General features: G+C 40.7%; 1 pseudogene; it reads right to left on the reverse strand.

Moving 5' to 3' along the window:
• Window positions 1-701: 701 nt before the first annotated feature.
• Window positions 702-19,754, reverse strand: part of LOC125367027 — a 39,446-nt pseudogene continuing 20,393 nt past the window's right edge.

Here is a 19,754-nt window from a genome sequence, read left to right on the forward strand (position 1 = left end):
ACACACACACACAAACTAGGCGAGGGCTCTCTCTCTATATGTATGTATATATAGAGAGATTAGTTGTGACAAAAACACACAACACACATATGTATACATATATAGAGAGAGAAAGAGAGAATATATGTATGTATATATACACACATGTATAGGTGTATTTATATTTATATATGGCTGGTGAAAGTAGACAGCCATGTAGTTCAGGAAGAAAAATAGTTTATTTGGGAGGGCCAAACTTCTGAGCTCTACTCTAGAGTACACAGCTGCCTGACTACTCATGGAGAGAGATTCCATAAGGGAAGGACAGGAGGCATGACTGAAGAGAATGAGGGAGTGACCTCAGAGGAGAAAGAAGTGATCTCAGAGCCTAGAGGACCTCCAATGTCATGCAGGTGGGTGGTGACCTGTTACCTTGGCTATAGGTACTGGTGGAAGACCAGGTGCATTCTTGAATGCAGAGGGAACAAAGGGGATGGCGGGTCTATGTCTGGTTATAGATTGGAATAAAGATTAAATACATGTTAAATAGAAGGAATGAAAAATATATAAGAAAAAATGTAAGCAATAAACCCTTATTCATTGAAGTAACATTTCCATAATATAAACAAACATAAGACTGGAAAATTACTATAGATTTAGTTCAGAAATTGTATGTAGTAATCAAATATATGAGTTTAGTCTTAACAATGATTACTTTGACTTCAATGTCTCTTATCCCTGAAGCCATGCAGACAATTTCTGTCTGTCCTTAACAAGATGATGTAGCACTTAGGGGCAAAAATGCAGCCCAAGAGCCCTGTACTGGAGGCCAAGATGGAGAAAACCTCCACAGCCACCATGACCTTGCCCTTGGCACTGTGGTAGACAGGCAGGAAGGTAAGCCACACACTGCAGAACACCAGCATGCTGAAGGTCAGGAACTTGGCTTCATTGAAGGTGTCAGGCAGATTCCTGGCCACGAAAGCCATAGTGAAGCTGGCGAGGGCCAAGGAGCCCAGGTATCCCAAGACACAGTAGAAAGCAGTGAGGGAGCCCTTGTTACACAGGATGATGAGGTGGCCATGTTCAGAGTGTGTGTCCGTGTCAATGAAGGGAGGAGATGTACCCAGCCAGAGTCCACAGAAAGTCACTTGGATCAGAGTGCAGATGAGAATGATGAAGTTAGGAGCCCCTGATACCAGCAGCCACCTCATCCTTCTCCCTGGAGAAGTGACCTTGAAGGCCAGAACCACAGTTACAGTTTTGGCCAAGACAGCAGAAACAGCTACAGTAAACACAACTCCAAATGTGGTTTGCTGTAGAATGCAGGTGACTGTGTTGGGACGGCCAATAAACAGCAAGGAACAGAGGAAACAGAAGATGAGGGAAATGAGCAGGATGTAGCTGAGAGCCTGATTATTAGCCTTGACAATGGGGGTGTTGTGATGTTTCAGAAAGACCCCAAGAACAATTACTGTGAGTGTAGATAAACCAAGAGCCATACAGGCCAAGGCCATCCCCAAGGGCTCTCCATAAGCCAGGAAACTTGCAACTCTTAGGAGGCACTTGTTTCTCTCTGTGTTGGCATACTGGTTATCTGGACATGTTACACAATGCTCCATATCTGATGAGAAAGGCAAGTTACCATTATTCCTTTTTCACTACTTACAAGGAAGTTAGGAAATCCCTCCCTAGAAAAAAATTCTTATACACCAAAAATGACTAGCATAATCTTCATTTGACCAAGAATTAACATACATATTTAGCATTATTTTTAGTAACTTCATCATGTTCCTACACTTGTTTCCAGAAGTCTAGTTGAAACTAGTTACTGTCAATGAATACTATTCATATTGTTTCTTGGCATTCCTAATGTCCTAACAATCACTTTATACATCTCTTCATGCTTCCATAATAATATTCAGATTCTTATGTACAACTCAATGTCATTGTTTAAAATGACTAGAGGATCTTTCATTTTTTGTATGTCTCTGTGCAATGTAGCTAGGAGCACTGTGGTCCCTTCTTGTAATTGTGATATTTGATTCTCCTAATCACCTGTAAAGCACAGGGAACAGAGAATGTAATCACTCTTTGAAGTTATAGAGTCATGCCTTTTACAACACTTGTACCAAAAAAGAGCTCTTTGTTTCAAAAACAGTTCTGGGCACTAAGAAATAACAATTTGTGTTATCTTTATAATGTAAAAGCAATTTTGAGAAAGTTGTAGACCACATTCTTTAAAGGATTTTGCACCTCATAGCATAGAAAATTTGCTAACATTACTGAGTAGTTAAATAAATATGCATACAATATACTAGAAAAAGTAATTCCTACACAATTCACAGCACATGATTTGTTTTAGTTTTTTTTTTTTTTCAGGAAGCAGCATCATCCATTGTTGCAATTAAATTACTACTAAATGAATGAAGGAGGACTTTGACTGCAACCCTAATACACAACTTTTGTAGTGCTTTGCATTGTTTGTGGGGAACTAGGAGAGAACAAGTATTTCTCCTTCCACTGTGAACTTACCTGTCCCATTGGCCATCTCATTCTTTGTGCAAGGAGTGCAATCAAAGCAGCAGGCAGCCTTTCCCTCCTGAGGAGATTTCCTGAATCCAAGACCACAGCTTTCACTGCAGACAGAATGAACAGCCTGAGGAAAATCACACATGTGTCAGAAATGGTTTACGCTTTTCCTAACATTGCAAAAGTTCCATTATTTGAACAACTTAGATTCAAAAAAGGATTATATGCTACCACATTCAATGATTACTCTCATGAAAGATACCTAAGTAACAGCACAACTAATCATTAAATGAAGCAACCAGAGAACAGAACCAGATAAACCTTTCAAACACACGAAGCAATTCTTTAGGTACTTTATCGGTGTTAGAATCCTGCTAAGAAACGTTCAATTTGTATTTTAGGACATTGTTCAAAATTAACATTTAGAAACAAACTGAATTTTTTTTGGATGATGCTGATCCTGGGGCTTGAACTCAGTGTCTAAGCAATGTCCTTGAGTTGCTTTTATTCAAGATGAGTAATGAGCTGCTTGATCCACAGCTCCAGCTTAGTTTTTGATAGTTTAATGACATAGGGTCTCACAGATTTCTTGCCTGGCAGGGCTCTAAAATGAGCTTTAGTCTGAGAACTGAGGATGTCAAACTCCCAAGTAGATAGGATTAGAAGCATCAGCTAGCCCCCAGGACCTCTTTTGCACTGGATAAATGAAGACAACAATCTCACAGGAGTTCCTGCTTGGCCTGACTTCAAATCAGGATATTCAGAACTGAGTAGCTAGTGTTACAGGAGACAGTTGCTGGCATTCAATCAGGTATACATTTTAAGTGTGAATTTTACTTACTTATTTGTTCTTAAAATCATTAGGATTAAATCCAACCCACCTCTGTAGTTCCTATGGCCCACTCTACCATATCTTCAGATAAAGACAGTTGATGATCATGTAGAGCAAATGGAGAAAACTTTCCTATTTTCACCTGAAGATCAAGACCTTCTGGAAAATTCCAAATGTTCACAATGTCATACTCTGCCTCTAATTTGCTTCTGTCATCTAAAATCACCCAATCTCCAGCAGGATTCTGAAATTCGATATTCTTCAGAAAAGGGTGCAGCTACAAGAGATGCATCATCTTATGGTGAAGTACATCCCAGTGGTCAGACAGAAATTAAGAAAATTAGAATTAAGAATTAAAAAGCTCCTAAGTGTCTTTAATCTCTGATTCAGAGTTCAAGAAAAACACAGACAGCTGATGAACCACTGCAGAAGAAAATCTTGCAGGAATAAAAATAATTTTCCTGAATGCTGGTCACTCAGCAAAATGCTAGAAGTCCTCTTTTCAAGAGAAACCTATTTCATTTAAATAATCATAAATGCAGGAATTCTCAGATGTCTAGTTAGAGTTTTCCACAACAATGAATTCTATGAGTGTCTAGAGTTATAGTTTGAGCTTGTTCAAGTTTTATTATCTAAAGGAGAATGAAACTAGGTCACTTATTAAAAACAAAAATACTTTTGCTCAGCAGGTCATGCTTAGAAACTCATATGTAAAAGGTGCTAATAACTTATCAAAACATTATCTGTGTGAATGTTCAGGTTATTAATCAGTAGAAGAATGTATGGAAATGTGGGATTAATTTATTGCTTGTTACTGGCCTGTTTTCCTTAAGAGCACAGGAACACATTTCCAGAAAACCTCACAGACTTTTACAGAAACATAATTAATTTAATTTGGGGAACATAACTAAAATATTTAATTTCATGTTGTGATAAAGTGCTGTACAAATTGACTGTTCTGACAGTGTGTGCCATCAGAAACAGAAGGCCTTACCTGTGCGGGGGAATGGACTCTCCATTTCCTGTTTCCTATTGTTTGTACTTCTGATTGATAAAGAAGAATCTCATGGAGAGCATGGGCCACAGCATACACAGCGTTGTACACATTGTAACTGTCTCCAGACATAGTCATGTCAAAAATGTGCCCAGGTAACCAATCCAAGGAGGCCTCATGAGGACAGTTCTCCCATGTTACACAGTCAGACTCAGAATCTGAGCAATTAAAAGACAGAAACCACAACCTAGCAAGGAAAAAGTCTTCTGGGTAGGTGGAAGGGTTAGCTGCCTTGACAAAATCTGTAAATCCAGAAACATCTGGGTGATGTTGTGAGAAAATGAGAGGTACATGGGATGAGCCAAGCATGAAATATCTCTTTCTGATGGTTAAATCCCAATGTGAGTTCAAGATACAAACTTTGCCTTTTATTAATAGTTGCTCAACACACCTCATTAAATCTAGTAGAGATTCATCATCACCGAATATGACAAGGACATTTGCTGAGGATTTATTAATCTGGTTATAAAGGGACATGACTTTGAGTATGTATAATACACCATGGGTTGGAAGAGCTAGCTCAAAGGCTATACAAACTCTATTCTTGGCCATTTCTTTTTTCAATGCAGGAAGAATCCACAAACCTTTCTCATCTTCTATGGTAAAAAGATCCACCCAGTTCCAGTTGAAGTGAATCAGTAAGGAGACCATGGCAGTAGCTATTGATGTGTCCTTCTGGGCCATCTGATACAGAGCAGGGAACTTGTAATGGTCACTCAGGCCTTGATTAAGAGGCCCAAAGGTAAGCTGAAAAAATCAAAATTGGATAGCCCATGAATGAGAATATTACCATCTATCACAATCACTATCGTTAAGTATATTAAGTAAACCAGTAAAACTAAAGGAAAGTAATTTTCTCATTTAAACATTTTCATTGTTTTAATAGTTGTGAAATGTACTCATATAATGCCTTTGATCTCTGTCATTATTTCTGTCTATAACTCCTATCTCTAGCAACCACATTCATTCCAACTTTCCTAAGTCCGTTTTTACATAGGTACATTGACTATTATCTTGTATTTTCCCACACATCTACTTCTATTCCCCATTCCTCTGCTCTTTTTCAGATACCTTTAATATCTATCATCCTCAGACAGGATAGGCTTCAGATTTCTATTGCTCATTTATTTTTATACTGTCAGTTATTTGGTCAGACAATAAATCATGGACTTCAATCCCTCTATGTAGTATAAACAAGCCAGATGCTTCATGCACTTAAACAAAAAGCTTTGTATGTATTTCATACTTATTTCATAATTCATGGTCATGTTTTAGATCTAACTTTCATATTGGAGAAAACACACGTCCCTTTCTTTCTGACTTCATTCAACATAATATCTTGCACCAGTGTGTGTTTGTGCATGTACAAGCTAGCCAGTAGAGCACAATGAACTCAGAGCTTCATGCATTAACTTGACTTTTTCCTCTCAAGTCTAGCACTCTACCAATGGAACTACATATTCGCTGTCTGCTTTGGGCTGACTAAATGGACATAAACATTTCTTGAGTTACTGGGATTAGAGCGTGAGCTACCAGCACACTTGTCATCATATCTCCACACTTTAAAATCATTTCCTATTTCTTGCTTTAAAAAAGAATCACTTTGGGTTTTTTTGCTGTAACTTTTCTATCCTCTTTTCTACACATGGGACTATAAATATCCAATTACTTTGAACTCTATTTTATTTTTGGATAACACAAAATTCAATAGGCTCATAAATCTAGTATCTTCTTATCATTCTTTTCTCTCACGTGAAATGGCACTAAATCAGACATTTATTTAATATCTGCTCACTTTCTCACCCTCACCTGTGGAAAACTGTAGAGGCCTAGCAACATTCCAATCTGGGAAGATGTTAATACTGATGGTCCTGTCAGCACTGCTATGAACTTCCTCTCTTTCATACAGGAGAAGTTTGGACTCTTGTAGTTCCCAAAGAGGCAAATGAAGGGATTTTTAAATGCTAGCCATTCTCCAAATTGCACATCATAGATATCAAATCCCAGAGTCAAGTTGTGTAAAAGATGAGAATTGGTTTTGATTCCTTCAATAGCAAAAGCCAAGGCTAAAACAAACTGGTAGTTTTTGAAGTTAAACCTAAATAATGAGCATAGAAATTCAGGAGGAGTAATTAAAAACCTATGACATTGATGGATTGAATACTTGCTTATTTTTTGCCAGGGAATAGGTTAAAACATTGCACTTATTGTATATGAGGTAATACTTGGATTGTGGACCATATCTGACATGAAATAATCATTTAGTAACTTCTTGTCCACAGTAAAAGAGACAGACAGAGAGCGAGAGAGAGAGAGAGAGAGAGAGAGAGAGAGAGAGAGAGAGAGAGAGAATCTGTGATTATATGTGTGTGTTGTGTGTCTTGGGGTTTGAAAAAAAAGCCTGGACACTCTAATAGAACTTTTTGGCTCAAGGATAGCACTCTGCTACTTGAGCCAAAGCCCCACTTCCAGCTTTTGGCTGGGTTATTGGAGACAAAATTCTCAAGGAAGTTCCTGTCTGGGTTGGCTTCAACCCACAACACTCAGATATCAGCTTTTTGCTTAGATAGGGTTACAATCAGGAGCCACCAGACTACAATAAGAATTTTAGTCAATTTCCTCGAAATATATGTCACAAAAGAAAAAAATTTCAGATCACTGGCCAGTTGGGAAGGAAAGGTTTCTGTAACCTTTGGTACAGTATTCATGCCACTGACACAGGTTGTCTCTAATAACATCACTTCATTATCAACCATGATAGCTGGGATGCAAGAGATACAGGGATGTTTGAATAAATTGAAGAACTTACAGCCCTGGAAAGGAGAAGCTACACTGCTTGAAACAAGAGTCTTCTACTGATAGGGAGAAAGTCACCCAGGAGTACTTGTAAAATAGAATAATGAAACTGAGCTGTTTCTGCAACACTAGAAATGGGAGGTCAGGGTAGAGAAGACAAAGGATATTATTTTGCACACACAAGTTCCCTCAGCCACTGCCAAAAACAATAAATGAAAATAGAATGATAAGTTACTTACGGCTTATTGTCTTCTTTCCTGGAAGCATCACTGTTACTGCCATCTGCTCCTAAAGTGTAGAGAGGGAAAAATCCAACCATCAGCACATCTCCATCCATGTGGGCTCGGTGCTTCATTGTAGAAAAACAAGTGCCAACGAAGGACTTGAGAAGGGGAAGCTGGAGAAGAATGAGTATGAAGATCCAAGTGCCCATCTCTAAAGCATCTGCCAAGCTGAAATTCTGCCTGGAAGTAAAGGTTGCAGTGCCAGGTATGTATACTCATATATGTCTGTATGTATGCATATGTGTCTTTTTATTGGCAGAGATTTACACTGTAGCTAATGTTCTTTCATCTAAGCCTCTTGCGAATCTCCTGGGAAGAATGTGTAAAACTCTTTCCTGGGGCTGTGAATCTGTGGCCTTCTATCCAGGAGAAAAACATGAGTTGGAAAACATGTTTGCAGGTTCTCCCTATTCATGCAGGTGCTATGATTTCCTCCAAGAGGACAGATAGTGAAGCCCACAGGGAGAAAGTTTCTTGGATAGCTATCATCCAACATCTGTGTCCAAAATCTATTTGCATGAACACCCTTTCGGATGATGCCACTGGGTTGCATCCAAGAATGCCATGTCAACTACAGATGAAATGGCAAGAAATAAATACTGTGCCAATGAGATGATATGAGGGTATCATGCCCATAGGGGCAAATCATGCACACTATGTTCCTTAGAGCCACAGGGCATTGCTTGTTGATGCAAACAGGTTCCAGCAGGTATTCCATTTGCAGCGGCCTCTGAAAATGTACTCATTTCATATTGCCTAAAGAAGCAAGGGTGCTGCTGACACCAGTAATCAATCAATACCAAAATTGAGTCTCACAATTCCATTCTGAACTTTCACTTTCAAACAGGTAATTTTTTCCTTAAACTTTCTAGTATAGATCAAGCTATTTTCATAAAGCATCTGTCTGAGAACATGTGGTAATCATGTCATTCTTCTGTATCCTAAGACTTAATCAAGATAAAGAAACAACTCTATGATTTCACTTGTCAAAATATATTAGATCAGAATTCTATGCAGAGACCTCAATGGCCTCAGAGATTGGGGCCATTGTATGTCATTTTTTGGCCATTTTCACACAATTATCTGTTTTCAAAATACTGAACTCAGGGCCTTGGTGCTGGCCCTTAGATTTTTCTATTAAAGGCTGGTGCTCTACCACTTGAGACACAGCTCTACTTCTGGCTTTTGCTGGCTAATTGGAAATAAGAGTCTCATGAACTATTCTGCTCAGGCTGACTTTGAACCTCAATCCTCAAATCCTAGTGTCCTAAGTAACTAAGGTAATAGTTGTGAGTCATTACTTCCCATATTGAATATTTTTTGTATGCAACTGAAATGCTGCTTTTCCCTAGTGAATTTAATGAATTTCTTGGTTCCTCCACCTCTATCCCCCCTCCCCATCTCCTATTTGTCTTTGAGTAGTTTTATGTGGCCAACTTTCCTGCCAGTTGGTACATAGCTGACTGTACTAGAGAAGCTGATTTTTGTTCACACATTCCAATTTCATGTGTTGAACTAAAGCCAAGATGAAGATGCCCTTTGAATTTATTGGCTGAGCTCATGAGTTTGCTTTTCACTCATCCCTCTTCTGCTGTGGGTAAAGAAATTCCAGGGATAGAATTAGTGATTAATGTGGTAGGAAGAGAACAGAAATTTCTAGAAGGGCTTTTGCAGCTTTAGATGGTCAGAAATAGCCAAGTTTCCCCATCACATTACAATCCGGTGCTGAGAAGTGTTTCTTAACTGTGGACATTATGAGCAGCAGTAACTTTGGCAGGCATTGAGGTCTGCACTAATGTGGTTTCAGGCTTTTCCCTCTTTGCTGATCCAGAACTATATTTCTCAGAATTCCCTTGTTCAAAATGACCTCCAGCTCCATGGGACTTGGATGGTAGAACAGAAACAGTAGCTACTAGGATCTGAAGGAGAGGTCACCAGGGCCAATGTAGCTAACATTATGTCTCCTGGCCCTAACAGCTTTCCTGGTCTCACATTAGGTCTCCTGGTCAACAGCTGTCTGCCATTCTGGAATCTACATCCAGGTCAGAGGTGTGTCCAGTGTAATTGTGCAGGGTGCCATCTTCTCTGTGAGGTCATCTCTTTTTAGAATTTTGAAGTGATGGAAGCTGACTGCAAATTGCACTTTTCCCTCCTGGGCTATAGCTCATCCACGCTCTCCTTTCTCCCAAGCTTATTTATGATTTTTTTTCATTTATTTAATCTAATTTTTAACCATCTGTGAGTCCCACTGTGTGACAGTGACGTTAGGAACCCCAGGCAGGACAGAATCCTTTCCATAAAGCTGTGCACTCATCTACACCCTACTTCCATAATATGCAAATCTCTTCAATAAATATTTATTCATGGTTATTATGGCCATTTTGAATTTCCTGATAAAACTCTCACTGGTGGGTCATTCTAATGAAGCCGGGCCAAATTTTAAAATGTGCATGGGGTCAGTGAATTTTTGACTACCATGCTAAAAGGGAAGAATCACTATGAAACCCTGATTCATGGTCAAAGAGAAGAAAAAAGGAGGGAGAGAAAGGATAAAATTGTCAAAGTGAAGCAGCTAGAAAATAAAACCAAGGCAGAAGCAGGTGTTCTCTGTGCAGATTTGAGAGAGGGATTATGGGTACCAATCAGGTCCTGTCTCAGATTGCAGAAGATATTGCCACCTTCAACACTACCTTTAGCTTCATTTTGGTCCCCAGGACCAGAGATAAAGAGGATGGGATGATCTCAGGAATATCCACAATGCAACAATAAATGTGAGACATTCCCAGTTTAGTGCTACTTACTTGAGAAATGAATCTCTGCGCCTATCATTTTCTATCTGCATCAACTGTATAACAGGTGGGTTGACATATGGGTTTTTGGTGCCCCAAATCTGTGTTCCTGAGGATCGATATCGTACAGAGGGGCGTGGCACAGGGAGTTCTGGTTAAGTGTCTTGCCCTCATGAATCAGGGTCATAAAGAAGGCACCCTCAAAACACCCAGTTTTCCAGAGACAGGCAAAGGTTGTGGTTCTGAAGGGAGGGGATCTTGCCACACTATATTAAAAAACCTATGCTGGTTACCAGTAGCTCACAGTTGTATTTTTAAGCAAATTCTATCAAGGATTTGGGGCATGCTGTTTACATTTTTTAAAAAAGCTTGCCTTTCCAGATGTTTTGAGACAGTGCACGAAGTTCTGTTCATTTTAGCATGGTATTTTTAAGGAAAGGGTGATCATGACAAATTATTGAATGTGCTTCCTTATGACTGCATGCTGGCCTGACTGCCTGTCATGATCATCCTTCCCTCAGAAATCTCAGGCTACAATAACAGAAAAATTTCACCACAAAACATATCGAATATTACATCACAATGTACATTATTTGTTCAACAAATCTGATTGACCTTAACACAATTCTTAAAGGATTTGGGGGCATGTTGTATAGAGCACTTAAAAGGCTTGGCTACCCAGATATGGAGAGACAGTGCACAAAGCTCTGTTTATTGTAGCCTGGGATTTCTGAAAGGAGGGTGATCATGACAGGATGTTGACTGTCCTAGTGCCTGACTTTCTGCCTGCTTGCCTGTCTGGGTACTGGTTCTCTCAGAAATCCCTGGCTGCAATAAACAAAATATTTTCAAGAAAACCTAGCTATTATTGTGAAAATATTGACATTATTTGCAATCTGTTTGCCCTTAAGAAAATGTATAAAATATTTGGGGGACTGTTGTTTACATTATTAAAAACGCTTGCATTCCCAGATGTTTTGAAACAGTGCATAAATTTCTGTTTATTGTAGCCTGGGATTTCTGAAAGACTGTTGATCATAGCAGGATGTTCACTGGTCTTCCTAATGCCTGCCTGCCTGCTAGCCTCCCTGCCTGCCTTCCTGCCTACCTGCCTGCTGTGATGATCATCCTTCTCTCAGAATTCCCCGGCTACATTAAAAAAATTACAAAAAAAAAAACAACGTAGCTACTATTGTGTCATTGTGGACATTATTCATTCAACCAATCTGGCTGCCCTTAAGCACAATGTATAACAGATTTGGGGGCGTGTTGTGTATATTATTATAAACACTTCTCTTTCCGGATGTGTTGAGTCAGTACAGCAAGTTGTGTTTATTGTAGCCTGGGATTTCTGAGAGAAGGATGTTCATGACAGGATGTTAACTGTACCTCTTAATGACTGCCTGCCAAAATGCATCCCTGCCTGCATGCCTGCCTGCCTGTCATAGTCACCCATCTCTCAGAAATCACAAGCTACAATAAACAGAAAAAATTTTACAACAAAACATAGTGAGTAGTATGTCATAATGGACATTATGTGCTCAACCCATCAGAATGCCTTTAAGAACAATTTATAAAGTATTTGGAGGCATGGTGAATTTATCATTAAAAATGCTTGCCTTCCCAGATGTGTTGAGACAGTCCATGAAGTCTCTCTATTGTAGCCTGGGATTTCTAATGCAAGAGGGATCATGACAGGATATTGACTGTACCTCCAAATGCCTGCCTGCCTTCATGCAACCCTGTCATGATAAAACTTCTCTCAGAAATCCCGGGATACAATTAAAAGGAAAAATATACAAAATCATAGCTACCATTATGTCATGATTGACAATATTTTCTCAACCAATCTGGCTGCACTTAAGCAAAATGTATAAAGGATTTGGGGGCATGCTGTATACATTATTAAAAATGCTTGCCATACCAAAACTGTTGAGACAATTCAGGAAGTTCTGCTTACTCTAGTCTCGGATTTCTGAAATAAGAATGATCATGACAGGATGTTGACTGTACCACCTAAAATCTGCTTGCCTACCTGCCTGCCTGACTGCTTGCTTGCCTGCCTGACTGCCATGATCACCCTACTCTCAGAAATCCCATGGTACAATCAACAGAGAAAATCTACAAAAATACATAGCTACTATTATGTTATGATTGACCTTATTTGCTCAAGCAATTTGTCTATCCTTAAGCAAAGTATATAAAGAATTTTGGGGCATGCTGTATACATTATTAAAAATGCTTGCCTTCCAGATGTGTGCAGAAAGTTCGCCAAGTCCTATTTATTGTACCCAGTGATTTCTGTGAGAAGGGTGACCATGACAGCATATTGATTGTACCACCTAATTCCTACATGCCTTTCTGCCTGCCTGAGATCCTGCCAGCATTCCTGCCAGCATGCCTGCCTGCCTGCGTACCATACATGCTCAACCTTCTATCAGAAATCCCAGGCGAAAATAAAACGAAATAATTTACAACAAACAGAGCTACTATTGTGTTAACATGTACATTATTTGCTCAACCAATCTGGTTGCCCTTACGCACAATGTATAAAGGACTTGGGGGCATATTGTATATAGCATTTAAAAGGCTTGCTTTCCCAGTTTGCAGAAGCAGTGGACGAAGTTTTGTTTATTGTAGCCTGGAATTTCTGAGAGAAGGGTGATAATGACCGGATGTTTACTGTACCTCAAAATGCCTGCCTGCCTGCCTTATTGCCTTCCTGCCTGTGTGCCTGTCATATTCACCCTTCTCTCAGAAATACCAGGCAACAATAAACAGAAAAACTACAACAAAATATAGATACTATTATAACTTTATTGACATTATTTGCTCAAGCAATCTGGCTACACTTAAGCCTAATGTATAAGAATTTGGGGGCATGTTGTATACATTATTAAAAATGCTTGCCTTCCCAGATGTGTTGAGACAGTGACATGGGTCATGACAGGATGTTGACTGTAGCTCCAGATGCCTGCCCGCCTGCCTGGCTGCCTGTCATGATCACCCTTCTCCTAGAAATCCCAGGGTACCATAAACAGAAATGATTGCAACAAATCATAGCTACTATTGTCATAATTGACCTCATTTAATCAACCAATCTGATTTCACAGATTTAGCACAACCTGTAAGGATTTGGGGGCATGTTGTATACATTATTAAAAATGTTTGCTTTCCCTAATGTGTTGAGAGAGTGCACGAAGTCCTGTTCATTGAAGCCTTGGATTTCTGAGAAAAAGGTGATCATGACAGAATGTACCTCTAATGTCTGCCAGCTTGTCTGCCTACCTGCCTACGTGCCTGTCATGATTACCCTTCTCTGAGAAATACCAGTCTACCATAAAGAGAAAATGTTACAACAAATCATAGCTACTATTATGTCATAATTGACATTATTGATAAAACTGACTTCTCTTAAACACAGTATATAAAGGATTTGGGGGCATGTGGTATACATTGTTAAAAATGCTTGCCTTCTCAGATATGTTGAAACAGTGCAACAAATCCTGTTTATTGTAGTCTGGGATTTCTAAGACATGGGTGTCCATGACAGGATGTTGACTGCACCTCCTAATGTCTGCCTGCCTGCCAGCCTGCCTGCCTGCCTGCCAGCCTGTCATGAACTCCCTTCTCTAAAAATTCCATGGCAACAATAAACAAAAAATTTACAACAAAGCACACGTACGGTTATGTCATTATGGACATTAATTGTCGAAACAATCTAGCTGCTCTTAAGCACAAAATATAAAGGATTTGGGGGCATGTTGTATACATTATTAAAAATTCTTGCCTTGCCACATGTGTTGAGACAGTGCACAAAGTTTTGTTTATTGTAGCATGAGATTTCTGAGAGAAAGGTGATCATCACAGGATATTGACTGTACCTCATAATGCCTGCCAGCCTACGTGCCTGTCATGATCACCCTTCTTTCAGAATCCCAGGCTACATTAAAAATAATTTAAAACAAACCATACCTATTATTGAAATAATTTACATTATTTGCTCAGTCAATGTATCTGCCCTTGAGCACAATATGTAAAGGATTTGTTGGCATGTGTGTACATTATGGAAAAGGCTTGCCTTCCCAGATGTGTTGGGACAGTGCCTAAGTTCTTTTTATTGTAGCCTGAGATTACTGAGAGAAGGGTGATCATGACAGAATGTTGACTGTACTTCCTATGCCTGTCTGCTTGTCTGTCATGATTACCCTCCTCTGATCAATCCCAGGCTACAAGAAACAGAAAAAATTTACAACCAAACATAGCTCTATTTTGTCATTATGGATGTTATTTGCTCAACCAATCTTGCTGCCCTTAAGCACAATGTATGAAGTACTTGGGGCATGTTGTATACATTATTAAAAATGCTTGCCTACTGCTTTTGCTTAGAAGGGGGAGGCAGCTGAAGGTACCTTTCAACTTACCTTTAAGATTAGAAAGTCAACTCCATTTCAGCTGTCCTTTCCCCCTAATCCCTGCTGCAGGATCCCCTAGCACTTGTCACAGGGTCTGGCTGGGCTAGCCTGGGCTGAAGCCTCTGAAGTATGTGCTGGCCACATGCAGTGTGAACTTCCAGCATGACTTGCTCCCACAGCATTTATGTGGACACCTCTCTGATTTTCCACACCCCATTGATAGAAAGTTTCTGAGTTCTGCACCCCTTCCTGGAATAGCTGTGCTCGAAACCTGTGGGCATTACTTTGGGGCCTTCAGACAGCAGCAGAGTCTGGGAAGAATGGTGATTACCCTGTCAGCCACTCTCCTCCAGCCCCGTCTAGTACTCCAGCTGAAGGCTGTGGCCTCTAGTTGTGGCTGCCTAGAGGAAAGGGCATTCTCCTCTGACTCACAACTCTCTAGCCTGCTTAACCAGTCAAAGGAAAACTGATCCCAGATTCTTCTAGAACTGTAGCTAGGCAGGAAGCACAAGGGAATGGCAGGAAGACTAGAAATTCACTCTTCACATGTGTTTGGGTGCCATCATCATCCCACTGAAATTCTGAGGACAAGCTGAAACAAATAAGTTGTGTGGGTAAGCTGGGTCTCCTTCATGGAGGGAAATGGCTGGGGTGATGTTCTTCAGGAGTTGAGTATGGTGGTACCATCCATGGCATTGTTCTCAACTCCACATAGCCAGCATTCTGTTTTAAGTTTTCTCTGATGTCCAGGTAGGTGCCCGTGGCTTCATTGAATGCTCTGTGCTGTATTGCCTGTTGAGTCTCAGCTGCATTCTACCTCATGTCACACATGACTGCCACAATAATGGGATCCAGCTTGCTGGGTAGTGTCTCATCAGGACCCAGGCCACTTACCATATCAGCCAGGGGTGCTCCAGTATTTGTTCAACATTGGTCCTCTGACTAGAGTCCACAGTCATAAGAGGGACAGTAGGTCATGTCCCTTTGCAGTTCAGTATAGTGGAGGGCTATACTTGGCATCTATGACTAGGACCTGTATGTCAGCAAACTTCCTCCTCTCAAAAGGGAAATTTCTCTGTCATCACATACTAAATGATGCCCAAGTTCCAAATGTCCATCTTGTATGCATCATACATTTTGTGTAGGGACATTTCTGGGGGTCAGAAGATCCAGGCTTAACAAGCTCCCTTTATCAACTGCCCTGTGTTCGTCCTGACACTCAGCCTAAATCAATGACCTTGGCATTGTGTTTGGCTTCCAACAGGATGTTGTTGGGCTGGAGGTCTCAGTGTGTAATTCCATTCTCATGAAGGTAGTGCACGGCACTCACGATCTGAACAGCCTCCTGGTTTTATGCTCGAATATGCAGCTGCAGGAGGATTTGCACATCGACCCCATGAGGTGTCCCCAAGTGGCCAACACTATGATGACATATAGAGAGTCTTTATCCTCCATGACCTCAAAAAAACGGATGATATGTGGGTGACGTATGCTCTTGTCAATGCCCACCTCATTTTCTTTGCCATGGCTCTCCAGGTCTCTCTTCAGGAGACCTTTCACGGCAAGCCTTGTGTCTGTGAAGCAGTGATGGGCCACTTTTCAGATATCCAAAGCTACCATGGCCAGTGGTCTCCTTCAGTTGATACTGTCCGATGATGATCATCTCCTCCTCCCCTTCTGAGGAAGAATTAAAGTAAACTTTGTTGTATCTTGACATACTTCCACTGGCAAGTAGTCAATCTTATAATTGTCTTGAATGTTCTAAATAAAGATGACACATAAGAAATTTTAACCAAAATGAGCTAAACTAAAAAACAAACAACTAAATACAAACACCAAAATAATGAAAAGAATGAAAAGAAATACCCAAACCCAAACCACACCAACACAGCTCCCTCCCAAACCCCCACACAACTAAAGCCTTAGAGTCGTTCAAAGTTAGTCCAGTAGATCACCAATAAAAGCTCCCAGTGCTGTAACTGACAAAAGTGGAGAGAAGCTTCTTATATACCCTGTTGGGGATGCCTCACAAAGCCTGATGACATCAGGGAGAAAATGGGCAAATCACAAGTGGGACCAATTACATCAGTGAGGAATGGACCAATCAGGGCTCATCAGTCACCCACTGATAGGTAGTCTCTTGAGCCTGGAGGACTGTTGCCAAGGAAGCAAGATATATGGGATGATGCTACTGCTCCATGGCAACTATGTGGTAAACATAAGAAGAGGACACTGGCCAGTGGCCCTTGATCTTTTGGGGTGGGGGTAAGGAGGGCAGGGTACCTTAGGTTTGCTCCTGGGGAAAACATCACACAGTGTACTCAATCCTTTCATAGAAGTTGCTACACTGCTCTTGTCCCATAGCATTATCTATATCTAATTACAAAGGAGCCCAAGAGATGGAGACTTTTCAACAATTTTGTAATAACCTGAGGGACAGAAGCCCCTCCCGATGTTGGCATGATTGCCATGCCCCACTGCATAATAAAGAGGAAATCCCATCCCACTCTGGGGGGACCGAACATCCACCCCCGGACTACTGGTGTGGGGAAATTAAAAGAAGTACTTCTGGAGGAGAGGAAAAGAGAAGAGCAGGAGGAGAGAGGCAGGGAGTGAAGCAGAGCAGAGCAGAATGAGACCAGCCAGAGACCAGGGCAGAGAGGAGAACTGAGCAGGTCTAAGAAGAGTGGAGCAGTGAGCTGTACCCGGCTTACTGTAGGAAGAGGGTGAGCCAAACCAGGCTAGCAGGAGTAGCGGATCGAAGCCAAACCGGAGCCTTAGGACTGAGGAGGAGTCTTAGGCCTGAGGCCTGAGGGAGAGTCCCAAGCCTTAGGCCTGAGGAGGAATCTTAGGCCTGTGGCCTGAGGGAGGAGTCTGGAGCCTGATGCTGTCAGAGAAGCCTAAAGCCTGTGGGGAGGCTTAAAATTTGGGGGACGAGGCCTACAGGAAAGAAGCCTGCTCCTCTCGAGGTCTGGAGCTTTGGACATTTGGAGGCCTGGAGGCTAAGGTGGTTGGAAATTAAGTTGGAGGTTTAAAGTTCAGGTTAAGACAGGTCTCAGTTCTGGGTAACTAACCCAGGACAAGGTAATTGCAGGCAAGCATAAGGAGGTGGAGGGTGGATCTGCTCCTGGGTTTTAGATTGTAAATAAAATACCTTTGTAAATAAAGCTCCTTCCCACCTTAAGTGTGCCTCCATGGATTACTCTCGCTCTCAGAATACAACAATTTGAATCAAACATTCTGTTTCTACTTGAGAAGGGAGAGCAGACATCTAAGATTAACTCATAGTTTTATCCACATCTGCCATTCTAGTTTGTGTTTCCTGTTTGTAACATTTACTATGCTTCTTTATCCTTTTGTTTTTGATTAGCTTAATCATTTTTTTCTTTTTTTCAATTTATTTTTATTGTCAAGGTGACAATGGAGGGGTTACTTACATACATAAGGTAGTGAATACATTTCCTGTCACACTTTTTATCACCTCTTTCATTCTCCCATCTCCCCTCCTCTAAAATTCCCCCTTGCCTGAGATGTACAGTTAATTAAAGACATATTTTCTTGTATCACTGTTGCATTGGTTTGCCCTTTATCTTTTCTCTCACCATTTTGATGTTTTCCCTTTCCTTCTCTAATTCAGATAAACATATACATAATAACCAGGGCACCAAAATCAAATAAAGTGACAACATGTACCTGAAGCTTATTCTACTTTTTTTTCTTACTGTTGAAGTCTGGGTCTGGATGCTGTCCCTGAGCTCTTCAGCTCAAGGCTAGCTCTCTACCACAAGAGCCACAGTGCCACTTCTGGTTTTCTGGTGGTGTGAACCATTAGTGCCCGCTTTAAGAGTTCTTTTCAAGAAAAATAAATAATGGGTGGGGCAGTGGGGGCTAATTTCTCAGCAATTAATTATCAGAAAACTGCAAGTGGCCCTGTGCCCTCAAGTGTGATAGAGCTACCCTTGAGCATAAATGCTGAGGGACAGTTCCCAGGCCCTGTGTTCCAGCCCTAGGTCTGACAACAACACAGTTTTAAAAATGGATTGGGCATAATAATGCCATAGTCACAAACACAGAAGGCAGAAGAAGGTTGAGGCAGGAGGTTGGGGGGTTGAGGCCAGGTTGGCCTGTGTAATTATTTTCAGTCCAACTTACCATAGGAAGACTTAATTTCAAAAACCTTACCAGAATGTTCACCGACAAAACAATCTCAGTGAACCATATTAAGCCTATTTCATTTAATCAATTATTGTGACCTACTACTTTATTTTATCTCCTTTAAAAAGTCTCCATAATTAGTTGCATTCATTTATCATTGTTGGTTTATCCATGAGGATTATTTATACATCCGAACTTATACTTTTCCCTTATAACACTTCCCTTATAACACTTCTTCTAATTATTTCCCTCCCTTTTTTCCTCTACTTACCCCTACCCCTCCATCTTCTTTACAATCTCCTTCCGATCTCTTCTTTTCCTTTGTTACATTTTTCTTCCCTTTGTCTCTATCTTCCTTCTATTCTGATATAGAAAAGGATGATGTACCCAAGCCGAGCTGGATTCATGACATTACTGCCTTTGTGTTCTGCATGGAAGCAGTAGAGGAGTACATGGACATGACTGGCATAGCCATTATCTTTTATGATAGAGTGCTCTCTCTATTCCATAGACTTTATTCCCTAGACACACATTAGTCCTAGAGGTCTCTTAGACTCTTTTCTCAATTTCCTTTCTTTTCTGTCCCATTCAGGAGCCCGTAGACTTGGGGCATTGCCAGCCAGTGCCAGGCATACCCAACACTGTCCAAGACCACGTATCTTGGGCACAGACCCATTCTGGCACTGTATATGATAGAACATAGATAAGGTGTAGATTGTTCCCTCAATTCAGGACAGCATGTCATTAGCTGAGTAGGTCCCTTTCACAGAAAGTACTCTAAAAAAAATTCCCAGGTCAAAACTGCACCAATTCTGACAATCGCCTGCCTCATTTTACAGATGTGGACTGATCTAGTCTTTGCATCTAATGAATAGAAAGGGACAGAAATGATGAAGTATCACTTCTGATATTAAGTTG

This window comes from Perognathus longimembris, chromosome 18 (assembly GCF_023159225.1).
Source record: "Perognathus longimembris pacificus isolate PPM17 chromosome 18, ASM2315922v1, whole genome shotgun sequence".
Taxonomy (NCBI): Eukaryota; Metazoa; Chordata; class Mammalia; order Rodentia; family Heteromyidae; genus Perognathus; species Perognathus longimembris.